Source organism: Sitodiplosis mosellana, unplaced genomic scaffold, assembly GCF_009176505.1.
Source record: "Sitodiplosis mosellana isolate CC-2019 unplaced genomic scaffold, AAFC_SMos_1.0 Smas_scaffold_2, whole genome shotgun sequence".
NCBI lineage: Eukaryota > Metazoa > Arthropoda > Insecta > Diptera > Cecidomyiidae > Sitodiplosis > Sitodiplosis mosellana.
Window position 1 is genome coordinate 7,441,214 of NW_022595245.1, and position 15,901 is coordinate 7,457,114.

The 15,901-nt window shown below is 38.2% G+C and overlaps 2 protein-coding genes across 39 annotated transcripts in view; one reads left to right on the forward strand and one right to left on the reverse strand.

Moving 5' to 3' along the window:
- LOC129565236 (protein 5NUC-like) overlaps positions 1-9,765 on the reverse strand; it is a 16,385-nt gene extending 6,620 nt beyond the window's left edge. Inside the window, exon 1 of the mRNA XM_055439887.1 lies at positions 9,009-9,765. The gene's annotated coding sequence lies outside the window, so the exon portion shown is untranslated. The remainder of the gene's footprint in view (positions 1-9,008) is intronic.
- LOC129565234 (insulin receptor substrate 1) overlaps positions 3,194-15,901 on the forward strand; it is a 41,069-nt gene continuing 28,361 nt past the window's right edge. For 3 of the 38 annotated variants that reach the window (XM_055439876.1, XM_055439863.1, XM_055439868.1), the window contains exon 1: positions 3,259-6,777. The gene's annotated coding sequence lies outside the window, so the exon portion shown is untranslated. Of the gene's footprint in view, positions 6,778-7,668; positions 7,688-14,144; positions 14,465-15,901 lie in introns of those variants that run through there. The other 35 variants (XM_055439839.1, XM_055439846.1, XM_055439848.1 and 32 more) reach the window with 27 other exon arrangements.

Consider the following 15,901-nt stretch of genomic DNA (forward strand, 5'->3'; position numbering starts at 1 on the left):
GCTGCATTTTATGAACGACGCTATTATTGTTGTTGTTTCGCTTTCGTGTTATATAGTTCTCGGTCGAAATAGCATTGATTGGGTGATTGCTGCCGTTGCGGTTGTTTTTGTTTTGCATTTTCATTTTGTTGTTTACTTCTCGATTCAGTTTGGTGTGTGTGTGTGTGTGTGTGTGGGGAGTTTTTTGTTGCTTCATTTTTCTGCTTACGAATGCACTGGATTTTTATTACTTCTCGCATTGGCAGAAATGAATCATGGCAACGTGATGTGTAACGTCGAACGAGCGAGCAAGTGCGAGCGCGCGCGCACACAACGAGTGGGAGAGCAAACGAGACAGGCCTGTTAAAAAAAGGGATTATATGAAAATAAATAATTGCGTAAATTTTTTGTTTCGGTTCGGTTTTCGTTGTTTGTGTCTATATAGTGCAGCTGTCGTTCTTCGCTAATGCCTTCTGATTCTTTACCATATATTGTTTTTCTCTCTCTCTCTCACTCTTTTCCTTCTTTTCCCTGTTTATCTCTGTGTTCCGTTTTTTTGTCGTCTTCACTTCATGATTTCTTTTTTTCAAGCTTGGACTATAAAAATCTGTAGCCGCACTGAAAATCTCTCTGATGCTCCCGACAAAATTTGCGTCATAATTTCATGCAGTCTGTTTGTTTTGTCTCTCTGGAGAGCGGCTCTTATTGTAGGCTTGTTGTTGCTGTTTTTGTTGTTGTTTTTTTCCTCATCTGGCTTCGTTCTGTTTGGTCGAATTTTTCATAAGTCCGGCATTTCATTTTTATTTGCTTTGTTTTCAAAAGCTCTTCGCCATTTTAGTATAACAAATTTACGCTTAAAGCCAAATTATGACTGTATCGCTTCTCCATTTTTATCATTTCAAACAGGGAGAGTGGTTTTTCTTCTCCATCTTCGACGTGCTGAATTCCTTTCTCTCGCGTGGTTTCTTTTTATGTGTGCAATGCACAAACAGCGAAACAGCAAAAAAAAAACCATTTCGACGAATTCACATGCAAAAAATGACACCTACAGACATAATCCCAGTCATAATGATGAAATAAGCGGGCACAAGAATTGGATTCCGTGAAGAGTTCGCCTCGCTTGGCAGCTGTAATGATGATTTTCGATGTATGCTTTTTCGGTTCATTCATCGTCGTCGTCGTCGCTGTTGTTGTCGTTGTCGTTTTCGACGTCTTACGTACGCTGATCACGTTTCCAATTTTTGGCATGACGCACATTTATTCTAATTGGCAAACGAAAGACTTGTTCGTTGCAGCCAGATGTTGGACTTGTTCGAGGGAACAATATATAAATTATCACACCGATGAACGTAATTGGAACCTGAATTTTCTATCACACAGAGAGCACAGAAAAAAAAGAACACGAGAAGAATGTAGAAAATGGTTTCTCTCGCGGGTTTGGCATAACTCTTCGGATTATGATCGTGTTATGTGTGTGTGTGAATTGCATGAATAAGCGTGATGGCAACGGACCGGAGGATTCCGATGTTATCAATGTGAAAAATTGCAATAATTCGCTCTTGATAATCACTTTTCGAGCCAACTGTTCATTCATATGCACATTGCAAACAAAGAGGACGACGACGACGACGAGGGCGACGATTCGAAGCAGCTTGTCATCGGCGAGAAGAAAGCGTACACCCGTTACGATGTGTGTAGTTAGCAAATGATGATGTTTTGTTTTGCCCGTGTTTTTTTTCTTCTTCTTCTTGCCGTGTATTTTTTCGCTTATTCCATTCATCGTTCATTGAGCCGATTCCCCATACATGTTTCTATATTTATCTCATGACTTGCAAGGGCCTTATATTCATATTTTTCCGATCTAATACGTATAAACGAGCGTGCACGCGTGCACGTTGGACTTTCATCATTCATTCGTTCATGATGATGGCTTAGCTTTCTCTTTCGCTCCGCCATTCAACGTCTCATTCATATGCTAAAAGTTCTGTGAAGTGAGTTTTGTTGTTGCAGTGAAGCGCGGAGACGAAGTCGCGCGCGCGCTCACCCGCACACGCTCTTTCTCATGTTTTGATCGAGCAAAATGTGCAATCGACTTTGATCGTGCAAAACGAACACACATGCCTGCACGCAATCTGTCTCTTTAAAGATCTCTCGCTGCACTCGTCGGGGCTCGAGGCCTGCCATGTTTTCTCTCTCTCTCTCTCTCTTCTTCTCGAGAATATATGAATATGCCGGAGCCTAAAGTGATTCAGGCCAATGTGATGACTGCACATTTTCAAACACAACACCAAATTTCAATTTGCTGCTGGTTTTCATCGTCATTCTACATTCGCTTCATAATCATAATAACAATAATATCAACAGAACAGAACAGAAAAATAGTACCCCATCGGAAACTGTACTTGATTCGCTGCGAAACCAACCAACCAGCCAACCAACAATAACAATTTTCCAAAAGATAGAAGCGCGCGAAACGTGTATTTGTATACCCGCAGAAGTTGTAATTTGTGCTAAATCATATACATCGAGAACGGTTGACTCATGTCGAGCACACAGAAAGCTTAAAAATCACGCACAAAATTACAAGAATAACAAATCCAAGACAACGACTCGACCGAGAAGCAAAGAGAGCAAAAAAAGACGACGACAACAACAACAACAGCAGCCGTAATATTCTGTACATCATAGACGCGGCTGTAGATTCTGAGGAGCAAAGCAAAAACGAAGAAAAAGTAAAAGACGACGACGACGACGAAAAAAAAACACGGATTCAAATGTACGCAGACGCTGTTCACAAGATTTTACCCAAACAAAGTACAAAACATACACACACCCAGTCTCAGTCAAGTACATGTTGGACATGAGCGCAACGCAGAGCACAAAGTCAACGCCACCGTCGTCGTCGCCGTTGTCGTTGCTGCTGCTGTTGTCGTCGTCGTTCATTCCATCCATGTACCGCGTAACACGTTGAGCGAACAAGTCCAGACAGCATTCATGAGTTTGGAGTATGTGCGATGGTGTGCGTGCGTGTATATTTTTGTTATTCCCGTAATTTTGCATTCCTTTCTCGCCGCACACGAAAACCGATTCCCATAGCCTGCGTTCGACACGACGGCTACGGAAAAATAATCGACTTTGCGTCTCTTTTACGCTTCCATTGGCGCGCACTTTTGACTTTGAGTGTGTGTGCGTGCGTATATTTTCTTTTCAACTTATTGTGCACGATCTACTATGCTGTGTGCTGTGCTGCTGCTGCTGCTGCTGAGAATCCAAAATGGTCGACGTCGCCGTCGTGCTAAATAACATTCAGTCAGAAGACGTGTACAGTATTGTTCGCGCACAAAAAAAAATCGTTCGCATCAAATAGAAGGAATTTTGGTTCATTGAAATTTCTTCTACCCAGAAAACAACAACAACAATATTTTTGTACATTTTGTTTCGATAATAAATGGTGTTTCGTGTAAAAATGAATTGAATTTAGTGAAAAATAGTGCGAGAAACGACATAAAATCTGCAGTGAAGTAATTAAGTCAAAAAAATTTCGTTGGAATGTCAGGCCGCAACGCATTGGATTTGAAAGTAAAATATTTTTTGCTTTTTTTTCGAGCGTAAATTCCACAATACATGAAACGAAAAGAAAAGAGAGAAAAAAAGAGTTTGTGATTTGTGTTTTTGAATTTTACTTTATTTGCAATTCGCAAAAGCGCCATAGCCTGTGAATACATAAATTGCAATTTATCGAAGCGATTTTTGTTTTTGCTGTTTTTTTTCTGTTATTTTATGATTGGTTTTTGATATGAAATGGTAACTTTTGTTGCGAAAAATGAGGTTTAAAGTGAAAAATGTACAATCAAAACAAAAGAATGGCAGTGCGTGCAACCACATTTTAGAGCGCCACTCAAACTTCATTATGGGTGTGTGATTTGTTGTTGATACATATATATATATATATAGATGTATGTTGAAATATATACGTATGCTGTGTGTATGGCAGAGAAAGAGAGTAAAAATAGCTGCAGTGATTTGGATCAAATTGTAAATCTTTTCCGGGGGTGTGAATTTTCATCGTTTGACAGAGAGAGAGAGAGAGAGTTCAAAATCGCCGTAAGCGAAACAGAAAATAATTTTTAAAAATACACAAGATTTGTATTTTTTTTCTTCTCTTTGCTCGCGCAATATGTTCTCGCCGTATTTTTTTTCTGAAGCTGTATTTAGATTTGATTTCATCATGAGTCGTGTACTGAATCTGTTTTTTTTGCTTCTTCTTATGTGTTTCTCTCCTGAAATATGATGTATGTATGTGTGTGTGTGTGTGTGTGTGTGTGTGTGTGTGTGTGTGTGTGTGTGGTGTTTGATGCAATGTGCAGTGATTATTTTTGTCACGGTCTCACTTCATGAGCCTTGTTGCGTTTTCGATGTCACGGTTTATGCGATTTTGCCTCTTCTATATCACTATTTTTTTTTGTTCCTTTCAATTTGCCTTCACTATTCGATGTTATATGTTCTCGAACATTGTCGTCGTTTCTTTCGTTTATTCCAACTCCAAAATCGTCCATACATTAGATAGAGCCAAAATGAGACAGACATGGCTTATTATTATACAATCGAACTTTGGTCACATGTCACCATAATGGGTATTAAACGCGCTTAGTTCATTCATTTCCATTTGGTTTGCGAATCCCATTGTTTGCATAATTATTGCGTGCTAAATTATATCTGGTGGCATAAGGATAGGAGCAAGAAACGACGACAGAATTTCGGTCGACAAACTTCTAAAATTCCACGGATACAACGAAAACCGCCTAACACAGAACGAATAAAAAAAAACAACAACGACATGGCAATATTGTATAACATTTGGCATACAAAAAAGTAGCCATCTGAAGTGATATTTCATGGCGAATAAGCTAAATATCATTTAAATTAATACCAGGCAAATTTCGGTGTTGTTGTTCTTCGTCGTCGTCGTCGTCTTCGTTGTCTTTTCCTTCTTCTTCTTCTCCTTATTTTATTCCGTTTCGTTTTCGCTCTGTTCTACTCGTCGTTTTGCTTTTCGTATTCTGTTCTGTTCGGTGTTGTTTTTTCTTCTTCTTCTGTGTGGTGATTTTGGTGTGCTATGTGCGTGATTATATCTATAAAAGGAGCTATAATTGAATGTGCGACACTCATGTGTGAATTTGTTTTGGCTGCTACACATTTTTTATGTGGCGCTGCTGCTGCTGCTGTGTTTTTGTCGTGGCTGCCATCACCACCAAAGTCGCGCCATAACCATATCCTCTATCTCTATCTATGTTTTTTTTTCCCTAATTGTATTGTCCATTCTTGGTGTGCTATATACTGACGCGACTTCTAGTGTTAATGCTTTACTTGGTTTACTCTGTCGCGTGCGCTCTCTCGGTGGTGTGTATTCAGGGCATTGAAAAATGGCACACTCAATACACACCCAGTTATCTATATCCTATACATGTATCGTCGCTCTTTCACGGTGTATATATCAATGCATATACCGATATAAGATGCGCAATGTTTCGACTACATAAATCTATATGTATACATATGAATAGCATGGATCCATGTCGGTGGGACCAGAGCCAAGGGGCAACTTTCCAATATAGGCCATAATTTTTGCGAAATGTCGTAAAACAATTTTAAAAAAATTACATTAATCATTGGCAAAGTTGAGCTTAAAAAAATTGCCCCGAATAATTCTCATACCATCAAAACATTGCAACAACAGCAATAACAAGCAAAGGATAGAGAGACACAATAAAAAGAGTAATAATAATGTGTACTACGACAACCTAATTGTATAATAGAAAACCACGTTATGGCTGATACTACAAATACAACTGCTACTACGTTGTGTGTGCACACACAAGACATGTACTCCGTCGTACAAATATCACTACGTATATACCCAGCGAATGATGTATATATGTATATAGATGGCGACTTGTGGCCATAGTCTGAATTGGTTGCGCTAGACTCGCGCGTCACAACGACACACGATAACCACACACATTGCAAAGTGCTATCGCACTGCGAGGCGCACTAAGAGTTGTTTTTGTTTTTTTTTTCTCTACACTACTGCTTCTTCTTCTTCTTTTTTTCCATTTTATTTTGCTTTCAGCTTTATTTTGCTGAACGAATTCTCTTATCTCTCGAGACGCATGCACGAGGGCGAGTCAGTGAGTGTGTTGTTGCTTGGCGTAGAAGCATTGAAAGATGAGGAAAAAAAACAGCACACAACAAAACGTTTCGCCAGAAAGCAGAAAGAGAGAGAAATATCAAGCGTAAAACACATCGTGGCGGATTCGAGTGGCGTGTGTGTAGTAAGCAGACCGTATAACGTATAGTTCGTGTCGTATATAGCATGCGCACGCTCGTTCGTTCATTCTTTCGCTCGCTTTTCTCTGCATCTCCCAAAATTGTGTTTGGCGTATCGAGTTTAATGCGCGCTTAACAAACTTACGACGTACGATTCACTCGTGTATGGTTGTTAACTACGCCACAATCAAAACACTGTTACTTTTTTTTTATCAAGCTCGTATCACATACAACATATTTGTGCTTCGAAACAATCGAAAAACGGGAAATACCCAATCACAAATCCAAATAATTTTTAACATTTTTTAAATGAAACGCTTTGAATATTGAGTCAATAATTTTATGTAAAAATTCAGTATAAATAGTTCAGTGATTGTGAAATAGTGTGTTTTTGTTTTTTTTTCACCTCCTCAATAACACGACCTGCAATGTGCTACGTGAAATTACATCAGTGATTTGTGTTTTTTTAGGGTAAAGAGAAAAAAAAGACGTCATGTTTTTCACTTCATTCTTCTCATTTCACAATATTTTGTTTTTACGTTTGTGTTTTTTTCCCCATCATTTCGATTCGTAATTTTAATTTCCGAATTGCGAATCGGTCGTCATGTTGACGCCGCGACAATGAATCAATCAATTGGGAGCATTTATTTTTGTAACCATCGCAAAATAAATTGCACACACTCTGAATGTAAATAGAGGGACAAGTGTAAATTAAACGAAAGAAGAAGCAGCAAAAAAAAAACATAATGAAAGTGAGAATAAAAATAAAGCACTTAGAGAAAAAGACACCAAAATACGACGTCGCCGTTTTAAAAATAAGATATGTGTGTGTTTTTTATTTCCCTTCGCTCATCGTCTCATCTAATCGGCCCAAAAACACTCTGAGCTATGCCATGCATTTGGCGAACACATTTGTGTTCGAACAAGCGAGGGGGCAACAGACAGAGACAGCACGAATAGAATCGCCGAAAAGAAGAAAAGATGTGAATAAAATAGATGTAGAGCACGACGAGAAAAGAAAATAAAATAAACAGTGAGTGTCCAAATGAAGTAGCAACAATAGCAACACAAACCGAAGTCATTCGAAATAGAAGTGTTAAACTTGCATATTTGCCTTGGTCTATTCAAAGCACACAAAAAAATAGAAAAGAAACAACACTGTCGCCAGTAGAAAGAGAATCACGCGAGAAAAAAACGCAATTGATCAACCAACAACAACAACAATGACAACATCACAGAGAGTCGAAAAGCGAACAAAATACAGAGCAGTTCAAAGACATTTGCTGAAATGTGTATTGCGCGTGTTTTTATTGTTTTTTCTTCGCTGATGGGCGGCAAAGAAACGCAACATTGGGTTTTAATGAATTTCCAAGAAATGGAGGTTAAAGTTTTAGCCGAAATGTGTTGAAATTCATTTTATTTCTTTCAATGAATTTACATTCGATGCGCACGATAGCATGGTGCTTTGATTCGTGCTTAAATCACTTTGATGTTTTCGTTAAAGTTGTTCGATGATTTCGTTTGAAATGGAAATAGAGATAGAGAAAAATTGATTGATAAAATGAATCATTTCCAACGAAATAAACATTACTGTTTCGGTTGAGAAGTGCCCAAATTCCCATACGCACATACACACACGCACATGCATGTTCATTTCGTGGTAAATTTACGCTTCAAATTGAACGCTATAGGCCGTTTCAAAGGCAGTGCGTTGTGAATTCAATGTTAATAACAATAATAATAATCGATTGATTGTAATGTAATAAGTAAAACGATATATATGTTGATCTATTTACGGTTTTTACAACATTCACTTCAAACGATATTGAGTCATGCTTTTCGTTATCCCCATTCAACATCTTCACCGGGCTTAGCTTTTTTTTTGAAGTGCACCACACACGCACACGCACCGAATCTTGAGAGATGAAATGTAAAAAAAAACACACGTTAATTTGGATCACTACGTTTCAAATTTGAGAGTCTCATTTTCAGACGTTGTTCGCCGAGATTCATTCTGTGAATTTCACCATCATTTCTTTCAAGAGCGAGAGAAAGAAAAGAAAAAAAAGATGATGTAAAGAGGAAAATGTATATAATTTATTTACTACGCATTAGTAAATGGGCATTAAATTAACATGCGAGAGAAAAGACAAATACAGGCGAAATAAACGTAGAAAAAAGCGACAACAACAACAATAACAACATATAGACATCAAAACATTAATACGCAATAGAAACGAAGGTTTTTTCTCTATTCACAATGGAGTCTAACTGAGAGACTCTCCATGAAGGAGGACAGAGAAAAATATCATACTTTCACGTGTATCAGTGTCAGTATCAATCACCAGAGTAGTAGTTTCAGTATGTGTACCATATATGGTGTATGTCTATCAAGTGGATGGTTATGTTGCGCTGCTCTGCTCTCTCCGTGTCTCTCTCTCTCTCTCTCTCTGTGTGTGTGTTTGCGATGGAAATTGGTTCAGTGACGTATGGGCTGAATGAATGCTATTTGTGTGAAATATGAAATATGGCACAGAGAGGCAAATCAAACGTGAAGCGAAAGAAGAAAAAAAACATACATACACAACACACATGGAGAAGAAAAATGAGAAAAAAGAAGAAAATCACGTAATAATTGTGGTTATATGCTGTTGGATGCAATACGTTCATGTATGGATTTGTGCGATATAAAATTTACTTACAAAACTCGATGAAGCAGAAAAAAAATGCCGAGCGCGAAAATAGAGCATCGACACATTTCTGTGTGTCTATCTCTTTTGCACCATGTCTATTTCTCTGGCACACTGTTGGATTGCTTTTGCTGTCTTCATCGCCGCCGTGCGATACACAATGCACACTCTACGCAATATGTCTACAATGAATCGAGTGAGAGCGAGAAAATTTAAGAGATTTTGTAAAATAATGCCTGCGATTGGGGCAATAAATTATATTTTAAGTCAACTTTGAACAGTTTTCAGGCTTTCAACTCGTCTCATTCAAGAAAACATGGAACATTCTCAACAGCCGCACATTTCCACACACACACTCGCTCGCTCGCTCGCACCGAATCGGTTATACAATTAGAGCATTAACAGTAGCATATCGACTGCATGGGCAGGCGCGACAAATTTTCAAACGAAGTAGCAAGACTTAACGAGAAAGAGAAATTATAAAATGAGCATCGAATGAATAAACATGGGTCGTAAAAATAGATCTAACATATATATGATATGAATGTATGAGGTAGCTGTGTTGTTATTGTGTGTTGTTATTTAGCAACAGCAGCAGCAGCCACAGCAACGGATGCAAAGCGCCGTAGTCTGTGTCAATTACAGCATGACTTGGCGGTGTGCACATTTTCGTATTTGCACTTAACAAAACAACAACAGCAGCAACAACGGCAGCAGCACCAACAACAACAGCAACTGGAAAAATAACGAAGAACTGTTAAAGTGGCCTCTTTATTTTTTTTAAAGTGAATTTTACCATTTTAGAATGAAACTTTTCGCTGTATGTATTGAAATGCGCAGTAAGCGTATTTATTTGTCACTTATGTGCATTAATGCGACTTGAAAACGAGTGAACGAATGAACGTATGTCAGAATGAATAGGAAGACGATTTCTTCCGTTGTCGTTGTGGTTGTTTAGTTTGCGTGTTGCAATATAGCTGGGCCCGTTTTTTTTCTATTCTGTATTGAATGAACAGAGAAAAAAAGACGAGAGCAGGGAGAAAAAGAAGGAAAGAAGAAAAAAACGCAGCACAAATGCGACGAATCAAAAATAGCACGATTGAATGGCGATAGACACACATTGTAGCGCCATCAAAAGTGTCGCTCAAAACACATACGCCAAATGAATACACGACACACAACGGTTACTGCTTTATTTATTGATACATGAAAAGAAATTTATTTGCTTTTGTTGACAGTTTTGTTTCTCTTATCATCGGCTCCGTTGTCTCCGTGCTCGCCGATGTGAGCGTGTGAGTGTGTGCAGTGTTTCCTTCGGCCTCTGTTGCTCTTTCTCTTTTGTCGCAATCGAGAGCAGCGCCGATGAAAAACGAGAAAATTTTCCACAATCATTACTCACATTTTTCTCACACTAGCGATATCGCTCTCTACTGTTGTCAACGTCGTCTTCACCGTCTTCGTCGTCGTCGTCGTATCCTGAGAAGCGTTTTTAGCTCCGTGGAAGCCAATGATAATGGCATAAATCGAGCTGAAAAAATGAAAATAAAATCCCAGGCCACTTAACACGCATTAAGAGCTCTTTCACGCAATCACACTGATTGTTTCAGCTTTAGTCGAATGACTCAATCTCACACATACCCCCCCCCCACACACACACACACACACACCGTATAAATACAATTTAAGCTGTCATGTTCGACACCACTGTCGAGGAGGAAAAATCAAAGATGGGATTAGGAAGTCAAGCAAAAACCAATTGTTTATTTTCTCATTTTCTTCCATGCACATGTGTGCATACAAACACACATACATAGATGTATTTGCCGTTCAATCACTTGACTCGATGGCATTGAGAACACACACTTTGATTCGGCAAATTATGGAACAGAAGAAAGAACGAAAAAAAACACCTCCAATATGATTTCTTTTACTTTTTCTTCTTTTTTACGTCCAATACAGTCAAGATTCCCGTTGAGGAAGGAAATGACTCCAACAAGTCTTTGGATATTAAGACCATATTTGAACATGCCATATATTCAAGTGGATGGCGGTTGCATGATCGAATCGATCAAAAAACACTTGAATGCATGAATGTAAATAAATGCTTTATTACCGCAACTAAAATCCAATAAAAACGCAAATATATGCGAAACGAGTGGCACGTGTCAATTGGCCAAAAATTCTAATTTCTCAACAGAGAGCACACTCAACTCGTAGGCGGGTCGTGTGTATGCGTTAATTCATTCTTTTCTCGTCCATTTTTTTGTTTTGTTCACCCTGTAGTTTTATTGTTTCTCTCGTTCATTCAGTGTTGCATTCCTGACAATATTCGGCACAAGTATTGTTTTATTTTTATTGTTATTGTTCGCTATTATTATTCATTTGCAATAATCATAAAAAGAATATAATATACGAATCGTATGCGTGTGCTCTTATCCGTGCTGTCACTCGCTTCGATACACGCTCGTTCATTCGTTCGTTTGCGCTAGCTCGCGCGCGTCTCAACATTCGAGGCGGACTGGATGGAATTTAATATTTTGCACATGTATTTGCCATTGACGGAATATTTTATGTAAATATTAATATAAATATATAATATAATATCGGAACGAAAATGTGAAATGATTGTTGCTGTTGATTTTTTTGCGTTGCACGCGCGTATATACGTGTGTTGTGAAAGCGAATCAAGCATACACACAAACACGTTGGTACAAACACAATGAATGGGAGACATGCTTGCCATTTTCACTTGCACTCGCTCAATCGCGCTTCGGTCTGCATGGTTTCTTTTTCAGCTCAAATTCGCAAAACGACAGACACGTTACATAAAAACATCATCATATTGCTGCTGCTGCTGCTGCTGTTGCTGTTGCTGTTGCTGACAACAAAGAAAAAAAAACACACACACATTGATTTGCCCGTTGCTTCTCCTCCTCTGTTCCCGTTCACTTTATCTTCGGTTTCATTGTTGTGATTGTTATTCAACGCGCTGAGATTGGATTGTGTTACGGACACACAATCGGTAATATGATTTTCAAGTACACGTTCCACATATTGCGCGTGTCTTTGTATGTGTGCTTTCTTCTTCTTCTTTTTTTCGTCTCGCCTCTCGCCCTAGCGCATAAATGGCAAAGACAGTGATATGTAGCCAATATGTTGTTGTTGTTCTTTTTTCTTTGTCTCTTTGGTCTTTTTTTCTCTACTCATTTCAGTTTTGTTTTTGCGCTTTTCTCTCGCTTTTTAACTTACTTTTACATTCCGTTGTTGTTGTTCTTCGTTATTTTTCATCAATGTCGCTGTCACTTTGTTATTTGCAAATGAAATTTTTGATGTGAAATCCTTATCGCACAGCGATTTTGATAATCTGTAACATACGGAGATGAGAGCAGAGCAGAAAAGTTGTAGAGTAAACTGTTACTGACAAATGTGCATTCTTTTCTATCAACGACGAACACTTGCTGCCATGTCGATCGTTTGCGCATAGTTTTTTTCGTCTCCTGTTTTTCAAGCCCGGAAACTATTTTCGCCAAAGTATCGAAATTCTATGCAAAGTTCGTCATTTATCGCTCTCTTTTTTCATTCTTATTTCTCTTCCATTTTTTTTTCCGGACGGCAACAACGGTGTGCGCTGCGTGTGTTTGCCGAACGCGTGAGCGCAATCAAGGTGGGCCGCTCTCGTAAGCAATAATAAATTAAATGAGAGTTTTGACTCAAGAGCCCAGTGATTGCAACGGAGTGTGTGTGTATGCGTTTCACTCATTTGGCACTGATATCGTGATCGAACCGTTATCGTTCCATGTGAAATGTTCACATGTTCACTGCATGCAAACGAAAATAATAATAATAATAATAATAACAACAGCAGCGAAAAACGACGAAGCAAAAAAAACGGACGGCCAGCATGTGCGCGATTTACAGATAAAGTTAAATAAAAAAAAACTGCCGTTGATCTACTTGCAGACAAACCGAAAAAGAAAGAGGAAAGACTAAACAAAAACGTCTTTTATTATTATTTTATTTTTGTTCATCATTCTCTTCGTTTCTCAACAACAACAATCACAATACCACACACAGACACACACACACACACACCACATCTCCACAGATTTTTTTATTGTCAATCTCGAATGATCGTGTTGATTTATCTGTGGCGGCGGTAACGTCATCGGCGGCTTATGCAAAAAGCCTGTCTTTCTCTCTATTGATTTCGCTGCTCCGACACAACAACCACCAATTAGAATGTCCGAAATAGAAAGAAATGCAAACAAATTATGTCTAATTAAAAGCAAAACGCAAGAAAAAAACTGCGAAGAATATCAAAGCAAAAAAATGGAACTGAACCGGAGAGCTCTGAAAAAAAAGAAACCGAATAGCAAGTGCAAGTATTGGCCGCGCGTACACATGTGTGTGAACGCTTTTTCTTCGGTTTTTCTTCTTTTTTTCGGATGGGCTGTGCGCGAATTTGGCCGATGCACGACTGATTGTATTGGAGGAGTTTTTTTTCGGAAGCGGTAACAGCAGTCGAGTGAGCGACCGACCGATCGTTCAAGCACCATTGATATTAAATGATAATGATAAAAAACGTAAATGTTGATCGTATGTATTCGCTCTTTGACGTAGCAAGAGAACGAACGAACGAGCAAGCGAGTGAGTGAGTGTAATCAATTTGGTGATGTGTGAAACGATGGTTATATTCCTTTGCGGTATCCGACCGACAGTAAATAAGTGTGTGCGTTGGTCCGTGAATATTATCATATAGGTGTATGTGTGTTTTATGGTTCTCTGGTTAGCCGTTAAATACACGCAAATTTACAATCACAAAGCTAATAAGCGTAATAATTTGGCAGATTTTGTCTGTACGTAACAAAGAAGTCCCCACGAACATCGACCACGTCCCCTCTCTCTCTCTCTCTCTCTCTCTCTCTCTCGCTCTCGCTCTCGCTCTCGCTCCCAGTGTGTATGTTTTTGTGTCTGTTTGCGCGTGTATATACGCTCATTTCAGAAGCAGAAGAGCGAATTAAAAAAAAACGTAAATGTTCTCTAAGTATATTTTTACATATATGTATATTCACACGGTAGGCTATCGGACGAACGCGCGGCGATGTAGTTGAATTGGTATAATTTTCTAATTTGATTCGCATTCATCCGAAATGTTTCGAAAGATCATCAGTGCATAATTGCTCGTTGCGGTGTTGTTGTCTCCTCCAGAGAAACCAAAAATAAACGTCCGTGTGTATATAAATTTCAATGAAGCAACAACATCAGCAACAACTGTAGTGTGTAGCTAAAGTAATTTTTCAATCGAACAATTATTCATTTTCAACAAGTTAAAAATCATTTTCGGATCATTTAGTGCCGGTGAGTTTGGTTAAATACATACAAATCGGTGATAAAAAAAAATACACGGCGTTAATATTTTTTTTCTTCTCTCGTTTCATTCAACACTCGGACACTAGTGGTATGAATATGTGGGTAGTAAAGAAAATTAATGATTTTGTTCAGTGGATAATCGATCATTTTTCAACAAATCATTTACTACGGCGTGGAACACAAAAACAAAAATGTTATCGTAAAATTATGTTTTTGTCATCGCCTTGTTTTTTTTTCCATTCATTTGTAGTTTTTATTTGCGCCTCTTACTGATTCTTTCTGATTGCGATTTAGTGAATGAGTTGTCCTATTATGTGTTATTGACACTACTCGCTTACTCGTGCCTGTCAAATGTACGATTATTTTTTTTCTCTTCGTAAGTTGTGTCTGAAAATTGTATTTAAATGGCGTATATTGTTGAGCATCATATAAATGGGTGAATTGTGAATTGAATGAGAGTGGAAAAAAAAACGCCAGCACACACAGCCGCCCGTCGTCGTCATCACAATGCACAGAAATCAAAATATGGTGTGGTTTTTTTTTTAAATTCATTCTCTCTTTGCTATATTTGTTGTTCGCACAGGCGAATTGTATGTGACGTGTGTGTGTGACATACAAACACACGTGATACTCACTACTCCTTCTCTCTTTTATTTTTCTACGACGTATTATCTTGTGGCTATGACCTCTCACTCCCTCTCCTTGTCACACCACAAACAATTCTGGGTATCGTTCGCTCGCTCATTCTCTCTTCTGTGTTGGCTGTGATTCGCTTTTGCAGCTTGTTTATTCAACGAAACGGAAATGTTTTTGTCGAAAACAAAATTCATTGATGGTTGTTTTTTTCCTACACTCTCTCACTCTCTCATGCATTTTTATTTTATTTTTTCATGCTCTTTGGCACTTTTTTTTTCTTCTACTTGGCGATTCATATTTTCTCCTTATTTACAAACATTCCAATTTATTTATTTGCGCTGCGCCAACACTTCAACCATTCGATTCGATTTATTTTAAAAGAGAATTGTCGTTCGAATTAAGGCAATAAAGACGCATACACACACACACACTCAATCGTTCACTGTTTATATATGCTAAATGTGTGAGCTGGTGAGCGTAAAGGAATTCGTAAACAGTTTTAACAAAATTAAAATGTCATTCATGATAAATCAACAACAGTTAGGTTCTTTGCCACAACAATTTCCATGCCAAACGTTTGACAACGTATAAAATGAATGACAAAAAAAAGATGTGGAATTTTTTTTTCCTTTGTACTTGACCGAAACGAAAGTAAACACGCATATATATGTAATTGTCGTGTGTTGGGATGCGGTTTATGTTTGATTTGTCGCAATAATAATATTTTCCATTCGGAACAACAACGTTATATTTAGAAGGAAATTTGAATATTTCATGGAAAAAACTAATGTATGTTATTGGTTTTGGACGTAATAAAAACCGAAGAGAAAAATAAAAATTACATTATTACAATTGCGCAATAACAACATCGATCGATGGCACGGGCATCAAGCCTCACT